This window comes from Manis pentadactyla, chromosome 9 (assembly GCF_030020395.1).
Source record: "Manis pentadactyla isolate mManPen7 chromosome 9, mManPen7.hap1, whole genome shotgun sequence".
NCBI lineage: Eukaryota > Metazoa > Chordata > Mammalia > Pholidota > Manidae > Manis > Manis pentadactyla.
Genome location: NC_080027.1, coordinates 112,883,631 through 112,893,028, shown reverse-complemented (window position 1 = coordinate 112,893,028; position 9,398 = coordinate 112,883,631). Strand labels below are relative to the sequence as shown.

The 9,398-nt window shown below is 40.1% G+C and overlaps 1 long non-coding RNA gene across 1 annotated transcript; it reads right to left on the bottom strand.

Moving 5' to 3' along the window:
• Positions 1-5,349: 5,349 nt before the first annotated feature.
• Positions 5,350-8,178, bottom strand: LOC130684957 (uncharacterized). Its single transcript, XR_008999386.1, has 2 exons — positions 6,658-8,178; positions 5,350-6,500 (listed from the first exon to the last, which is right to left on the bottom strand). It is a non-coding gene; the product is annotated as an uncharacterized LOC130684957 (long non-coding RNA).
• Positions 8,179-9,398: the final 1,220 nt, after the last annotated feature.

Genomic DNA, 9,398 nt, shown 5'->3' with positions numbered 1-9,398 from the left:
GCCCATAGTAACTCCAGAACCATTAATTGAAAAAAATGAATGAATGCATGAATGAATAAATAAATGTTGCAGAAGAAAGAGTAAACTTTGAAGTTGGGAGGATATGAGGTCAAATCCTCAGTTCTACCTCTTCCTAGCCAGGTGTCTTTGATCAAGCAATTTCTCTGAGCTTCAATGTCCACACTAGCGTAACAAAATATATATGTATCTTGCCTCACAGGGAAGCTATGAGGATTAAGGAGAGAATGTTCAAGCCCTAGCATGCAGAAGGCACTAATAAAGTGCAGCTACTTTAAAAGTCCTTCACAAGGGAAATTGGAAAGAACAGAAGATATCCTTCAGCTGTTTTTAAATGTGAACTACTTAAAAGGAAGAATTTTTAATTTGTAGACAGTTTTAAGTTTCCTAAATTTGATAAAATCACATTCTTAAAAGCACACATCCTAAAATTTTGTTCGAGTTTTTCTATATCTCTGTATTTTCAGCAGAGGTTCCTCAATATTGTTTTATACTGATTCTATTTAAAGTTAAATTTTAAGTATATACAACAATGAAATAAGTGAAGAAGAAAAAATATTAGTGAGAATGCTTGATATCTTGTTCTGGATAATGAGTGTATGCACACGTCAAAATTCATCAAGCTGTACACTAAGATATGTGCATATTATTGTATGTATCTCAATAAAAAACTTGTAAACAGGTAAACAACATCAATAATTGCATGAGCTTTTTAAATATTGAAAGGCAGGCAGGATAAGGTTAAGAATAAAAAGAATTTGCAGATTTTATCCTTCCAATAAAGTAAATTAAATGAAATATATATATATATATAGTGCATTGTGATGTGATATAATATATACAATGTATTTTTTAGAAAAAATTGATTCATTCAAATAAATAAACCTTTATAGATTTCAAATAATAAAAATGAAATCAAGTAATGGATTTCTTTCTTAGCCAATACTACAAAAGTTTCTAGTCTGAGATTCTGTGCAATTTAAAACTTTCTTCAGACTTGAGTTTAACCACTGCCCAGAGTTGGAAATAGATATGCACAGCCAGCCATGAAAAACGGTACCTGGGCTGACTGATCTCACACTTTTCTTGCAAAACTATAAGGTATATACAGTCCCACTCTCCAGGAGATCTGATATTATGGCCTTGTTAACTTGGTTCATGTGAGGCTGATCCTTTAGGAATGGTGATGCTATTCACGGTCATGAGTGTGCAGTTGTATCTTTGGGGAAATGTAATTATTCCTGAAACTGTATGAACAGTACCCACCAGTACTATACACAAGAGACTCAACTATTTGACTTGTTTTTAGTGTGACCTTATTGACTGGCAGCTATGAACTTAAAGATCCATTTACATTTTTTTAACCACTTGTCTTTCCATCCTGTCTTACCACCACACCTGTGTATGGAGGACTGGCCCTCGGCAATCACTCTGATCCCATGTGCTTTCTTTGGCTGCAAAGACTAGCATGCTAAAAGCCACATCTCCCAGACCTCGCAGCAGACAGGGTTTTAGTTTTTATTTGTTCTGTTAATCTGAAGTAGAGGCGTGGAAGCTAAAATCACTAAAGCTGGAGAACAAGCTTTGGCTGACCGTAGGGCGGGGAATCTGGTTTTCCTGGGGCACGCTCCCGACCTTGATGGTTGCTGATACTGCTGACCGCCTTCTCTCGCCAGCTTTCTGATTCTGCCGGTGGTAGTTTGGTGCCAGAGCAGCAGCTGCCACTCAGCTTCCCTACTCAGCGAGAGGTCACCCGCTCACAGGGCAGTCCCTCCACCTCTGTGGCCCAGGCGCTGTGTGGCTCTCCAGTCTGCTCCTGAAAGCTCAGCCTGGTGGCTGTTTTTTCCACCTTCTCAATGATTGCAAGCTACATGCTGTAATTAATCCTTTTCAGCCCAAACTAGCTAAAGTGGGTTCAGTTCTAAAGAACAGACACAACCCCTAACTCCAATTAGGTGGCATTAAGTTGATTGAGAGAGAGAGACAGTAAGGAAGATAACCAAATTTCTGGGGTGAGCAAGTGGCTCTGAACTAAGAGCAGGGAGAACTGTAGGGGAAGCAGGTGGGATGACAGTAGAAATCAGGCATTCTCTGTTGGACATACTGAGTTGGAGATATCTACTGCACACCTAAATGAAGACGTCACAGACCATAGAATATGAGTTTGGGGTTTAGGAGAGAAGCATGGCTGAATAGGTAAGTCTGTTGGAACCAACAAATGGATGGAATCAAAAACCATGGGTGTAAAAATCTCTAAGGCTGTGAGTGTGTAGAGAAGTCTGAGGACTGGGGACAAGGCAGGGCCCAGATTGTGCAGAATATTTATCAAACTGCTAGAAATACATGGTCAAATATTTTGCTAGGAAAGACAAATTACAAATCAGAATCCTGCTTATAAAATATGTATGACCACTGTTTAACCTTCATGTGTTCATCTTTCAAATTAATTATCAAAAATGGCTAGTTATTACTATAGACTCCTTAAAGAAAGGTAAACACAAGACATTTAAAGCACAGTATTATTGATTACTGAAATTAAAAAATGTTAACAATTTAATTGAAAGAATTAAAAGAATTTAAATGTAAAGACTTCCATAACTTGACTACAAAAACCATGTAATCCAAATCCAAAATATTAGAGATGATGAAATTCACATGGCTAGGTCCTGGATTAGTGGGACTTTAGAGTGCCATTTGTCCAAAGTCACATGGCCAATTAGCGGCATGTGGAAGTTCATCTCCTCTTTCTTACTCTGATGCTCTTCCCACTTCATCATGCTGAGAAGTCAGTCAAAGCAAAGAAGAACCTCTTCCAAGATAATTCAACTGGGGAAGGAATTCAATTTGCTTACAAATATTTGATATTCACAAAACTTATGTGATAAACAGCCTACAACATAAAGCAATGCACCTCTGTATGTATAGAAGAGTAGGAATTAATCTTGTGCACTGAACTCCAGGATAAAACACCAGCCTTGTTTGGGGAAGGCAAAGTAAAACCTCTGGCAACCAGCTCTGCTGCTCTGGCAGCTAGGAGGAGGGTAAGGAAGTGAGTCAACATAAGGATGTAACTTGGGTAGCCAAAGATTTTGTTCTCACCCTGCAATGAACAGGCAAACATTGAGCAAGCTGCTATTTATCCCTGATGGGCTATCCCATGGGTGTTACTGGTATAACATTAATAGAAGGAAGTATGATTCTGGGATTTGCCTGGAGAGTATCAGAACTAATTTCCTTTTCACCCATGTCTCAAGGAACACTCACACATATACACGTTTATTCCCATGGAATGAAGAACAGTAGTGAAGACCGTCAGAGCTCCACTCTACCCCAAAGGATGAAAAACGTCAGCAGAGGAAGTGAGCCGGCCCAGTCATCCTGTGAGTCAGTGGTGGAAGAGGGAGCTCTCTCTCCTGTGGCTTAGCCACTGACCAGAACCCTCCTCTGTGCCCAGTAAGCAAACCCAGAGAGACAGAGTGGATCTGGGTCCGGACTAGCCCAGGATAGGGGGAGATGAACAAGGACGCTTACATTCAGTGAGTCACCCACATGGCATATCCAGAAAATGCAAATCAAAAACCTCAGACTTCAAACCTCTGCCATTCGAGTATGTCAAGTTTCTCCCTCAGACAGCATTTGTATTTTAGAGGGCAAAAACCTAGGTTTCTTGCCTTTTTGTTCATTCCTTTTTTTTAAATATCTGAATAAAAGTGCCTTTAAAATGGCTCCTTTAGATATTTTTCAAGATGGGTATGGCTTAAAGTTGCTTTCTGAAACTCTATTTACTTCCTTTCTGCTATTCAGTGTAAGATTACCCTGGGGACAGGAAATATGGTTTAGTAAGAACCTTCCGTTGAAAGGAGAATAACTAACATCATCTTTGAAAAATCAAAGGGCACAAAAATCTACATTCCCAGAGCAAGTCCACTGCTGATCCCCACTGTTGCCTTCTGGGAAAAGGAATCCTTAAGCAAGTAACCTGAATCCTACTGAATTATTTTCCCATGTGATAGAACTTTGCTTATTTTCTAGGCCAGTCTTGGAAACATCTTCCCAAATTCTACCTGGAACTCACATACTATCTCCCATGAAATTCTTAGATTATTCCTCCCAGGCAAAGTATATGTACACCTTATGTCTCAATTCTGCCACTAGAGTGAAATTTCCTTAAAACCAGAATTCTATTCTATAGTATTCAATCCTATACTCTCTCTATAGTATCTAACATGGCACTTTTGTACAAAAATAGAGAAATCTCAGATATGATAGTTAAAAGCAAAAGGTTATTTGGCTACCACTCTGAACAAGATGCTCCTAGAAAATTATAAGTATGTGTGGGGCATATGTAAATAAACCTAGAAAGACTCCTATCTAAATGGGTATTTAAGTGGATTCCATGTCATTGTATGTGTTCAAGCAGAGTGGATAATAACTCTTCAGGGAGGCTGTAGAAGAGTTCATATGGCAGATAACCTTTCAAGCCCTTCCCAACTCTAAATTTCCAAATGACCTGTAGAGGTTTTGCCTTACCTGAATAATTATGCCCCAGTGGACGCTGCCACTAGCAGGCAATTCTAGAAGCTTTTCCAAACAGCCTGATTAAAATGCCCCAGTTTACAGATTCTAAGGAATGCATCAAAGATGCCTTCTAATGGAGATATAATCCCATCTTCACTTGAACTGGTCATCACAGAGACCCATAGTACAAGGAGTCCATAAACTGGAACCTGGACTCTTTAACTCTCAACCCCAGATTCAGAAATTCATTTATGTGACAGTTTTATATTCACTTACTTGGTGTGTTGATCTCTCCAAGCATAAGTAAGATCCAGAAGACAGCCCAAGATTGATTATCCTAATATTTACCACTGTTGCTGTTTCTTGCCAGCGAGGAATACTGGATGGACTTTTGACTATAGCCATTCTTTCCCAATAATTGTAAGGACCAGATTGATGGCACAGAGAAAAAGTGTCAGAAAAGTTGCCCCTTGAATATGCCACACTTCCTGATTGTTGATGTTTAAGTGTGCATCACTCTCTAAAGCACAGACACAAACACTACTGAAGGGGACTATGCCTAGTACTATGGAGTAAGTGGAATTTCAGGCATTAGTGGGGTTTGGAGACTAAGTTAGGAAGAGTATTTCATTGTTGCCTGTCTATCATCTATCTATCTATCTTCTAATCCAGGCATATATCACAATAATGCTAGTCTCTACCTTTACAAATGCAAGTTTACAAAGAGCAAACAGTTAAAGGGATGGAAATTAATCAGGATACAAACAACCATATGTTAAACTTTTTTTTATTCTAATTATTTTACTACTACAAAAGACAAAAAATAATCCTTTTTTATTTTGATAAAGCAAAAAATTCTAGAACAGACCTGTCACATGTTTCTTTTTATCAGTCTACTTCACAATTTAAATCTTTTTATGAGGTTTATACAATTTTCCCTAGCTGGTTATTTTTATCAATATAAGGATAAGCACCTCTATATTAAGTTCTAAAGGATGATTATCACAAATTACTTAAAGCAATTCCACTTAATTGAAAAACAAGTTCTCCATTTAAAAATGATCTGTGGTGTTTTCAAGAGCTTCTTTTCCTTCATTGGCAAAATGTGAACCGTCTGGGTATCCGTGGAAGTAATTACAGTGAAAAACAATCAAACCACCTCCTATGGCAAACAGACAACAAATGAAAGCAAACTATTATTGCCTCGGCTTCTAAAAAAAACTTCTCCCATGATATAACTTGTCAAGCCACAAGAAGATGCTGTGTTGATTCATTGCTTTTGTATGAATATACTGAAAAATATATCCTAATAAGGTTGTAATGAATCTAGCAAAAAGTCTCAAACCCTTGTTATAAGAGCTAAAGATATTTATTTATTTATTCTCCATCTATTTCCAAACCTTTCCTGATTTCCTTGGAAATATCAAATGTAGTCTTCTGTAGCCTAGCATATACTGGTTATTTATAAAATAATGTGGTTAATCAAACACTATGAATTCACTCTTACGTTGACCAAAAAAGAAAGAATTGAGGCACCTCCCCTCAGCTGCTGTAAATCTGGTGTGTTTATATTGGGATAAAAGACCAGAATCAGATGAGTTACAGGAACCTCAATAATTGATTGAGAGGCTGTAAAGGAGAAATCACACCCCTTCATTTTCCTGCTGAAAATCACTGACCAGGGCTGGAAAAATCCCAAACTCAGCGCCTCTGCTTTCTTTAACCAACCTCGCTGGTGCCCTGGCAGACCAGTGTGGAAACCATAATTAATCCCCTGGTAAACAGAAAATAGGTCTCTGCAGCCAAGAGAATCCAGACCTGAGCCACTCTCTGGAGACTCTACCCTCAGCCCTTCTAACTACCTCCTCGTCCGGGAGCTGGTTACTTGCCTGGTGATTTTCAGCAAACAGAAAGGCCTTTCCGTGGTGACAGAGGAGCCCAATGAAGCAAAGCCTGGGATGTCACTGTACGTGAAGGACCACAAGCTGGTGTAACCCAGACATACGCAGGGGCTCATCCTGTATGGCTCAAGTGAAACTGACTGGAACCCCGTGCCGCATGGAACAGAAAATTCAATATCCTTCCCAATTTCTCCAAGGATTAGGGAGAAGGACAACGTACCTAGATTTCTCTCTGTCACCAACAGCTCCAGCTTAGTTTTGTCTGTGAGCACCTCGCCATGGCAGGAGAACTGCTGCTGCCCCATGCCAGCCACGGCCCTGCGTCCTTCGCACACACCTGTTTATGGACTCCCCCAAATACCACCGACTCAAGGCTCTGGGTGTAACTAACTTTCATGCAAGATTCAAGGCAATGGAGAAGATCTCCATGGAAGCACCAAAAATAATTTAAAAATACAAATTAAATATCCTTGTTACTAAAAGCCCTTCAAACACCCTGGCCCCAGGGGTTGCTTACCAGCCTTTCTTAGGCTCTGACCTCCTCCATCCGTACTGTTCCTTCTCTACCTCCTCCTCCCTCTTTCTCCAGCTAACCTTCTAAATTCCTGTCACTTTATTATGTAAATGTTCCTTTGATTTCCCTGTCTCCTTGTAGACTGTGTCCTCACCTTGCCTCTTAAAACATTTTCCTAGCAAATACACCTTTGTTCCTAAGAGGAACTTTATGGGCACGTGTTCAAATACATTTAGACACACCTACACACATAGGGGGAGCGCACACACACGCACACATCTGAGGACCCTCAGAAACACAGGAGCAGAGCTGTAAATCCCCAGGAGCTGTGTCCAGAGGACTAGACTAGGAGAATTGGACAGAATGAAAGAGAGGCTTTTAAATACTGTGTTTTAGTTTTTACATAGGACTGCTTCTCTCTTACTTTTCTAGGATGCAGTGTTTACTGGAAACATTCAAGATTCCTGGCTGCTGTGTAACTCGGAGCCCAGTTGGGCCCCAGGAAGCCTGGCTCCTGTGCCTCACCACACACCGTGCTTCCAACAGCTCAGGGTACCCCTTTCTCTGGGTCACACCCGCTGCTCCAGCCTCTGTGCTCGCTCATTTTCTCGGCTGCACCACACACCCTGTTGCCGCCTGAAATGCTTTTCCACTTTTCACCTGTCTGAATCAAATCCATTCTTCCAAGTTTTTCTTTGTGAAGCCTCCCAGATTGTGGCATTTGATTTTATTCTTTCTCCTACTCGTCCATGTCATTTACACTGGCATTTCCTGCACAATAGTGAGGTAAATTTTCTGAGGGCAACGACTGTGTCTGGCCCTTTCTTTGTGCTCCCCAAATTACAAGCACAGTTCTAGACTTGCAATAGATGCTCAGCAAATGTCTGTTGGATTGAATTTAAAAGATCATGGGACCTGTGAACTAGAGGGCAATGAACCATAGTGTATTAACCACAAACAATGCCCCTGATGAGGGGCAGCTAAGGAAACTTGGATCCCTGGAGATAGCATTGGACAGCAGCCCCTCTTCTCTGTGGGAGATGCATTCCAAGACCCCCAGCAGATGCCTGAAATGGCGATCAGTACCAAACCCTATGTATACTGTTTTTCCTATACCTCCCTACCTATGATAAAGTTTAATGCATAAAGTAGGCACAGTAAGAGATTAACAACAATAACTAAAAATAAAATAGAACAACCATAACAATATACTGTAATAAAAGGTATGTGAACGTGGTCTCTCTTTCTCTCAAAGTATCTTTCTGGACTGTACTCACCCATCCTTTGATGATGTGAGATGACAAAATGCCTAATTGCTGAGATGAAGCGAGGTGAATGACACAGGCATTGGCTGGTGGAGTTAGGCTACCACTGACCTTCTGATGACACAGCAGGAAGATCATCTGCTTCGAGATCAGAACTGACCATGGGTAACTGAAACCTTGGATGACGTATATGCATGAAAGTGATCTGAGTAACATTGTGCACAAATTATTACAAATATTTTTCCAGATATCTTTTAAAAAGCTTGAATAGTTTATCAAGTAGCATAGATTACAGATAGAAAGTTTGCTCATATTTATTATGAAGCATTTTCCCATAAATAAATGCCACTATTATTTCCCAAGATTATTTTCTTATCCATCAAGGAAGATTTGTTAGAGCTCTCTTACCTATGCAAATCTTACCTATAACCCAATGTCCCCGTTTTTTCTCTTCTACCCAACAGAATTTGTTTCACTGCTTTCAGGATTAGCTGTCATAGGAAAATCAAGGTACACAAAGGCCATCTTTGATGCTGACATTAGGAAAATCATTACACATTAACGCTCAGTAGCCAACTATGTGAGGAAAATATTTCAGATGTGGGAAATTTTACTCACCACAAAGGACTAATTATTCTTGGAACTTTTAAATAATAAAAAGCATATTTTCTTGGTATAAGAATCTAATGACTTTTAAAGGTATTTTAACCTATATTCTTTCTTTATTTCAATGTGTATTCATTTCCCGTGACTGCTGTAACAAATTACCACAGATTTGGTGGCTTCAAACAACAGAAATTCTTTGTTTTCTAGAGACCAGAAGTTTGAAACCAGTTTCACTGAGTGGAAATCAAAGTGCCCGCCAGCTCACCGCACACGCCCTCCTCGGGCTGGGAGGGAGAATCCGTTCCTTGCCTCTGGCACCTTCTGTGTAGCTAGTTGGCAATCCCTGGCTCCGAGCTGCGTCACTCCAGTCTTCACCTGTGTGGTCATACGCCTCCTTCTCTGCCGTGCTATCTCCCCCGTCTCTCTCTTGTAAGGGCACTTGCGATTACATTTAGGACCCACCTGGATAATATAGGATAATCTCTTGTTTCGAGATCTGTAATCACACCTACCAAGACCCCATTCCCATAAAAGATAATACTCCCAGGATTAGAACATGGATGTCTTGGAGGATGT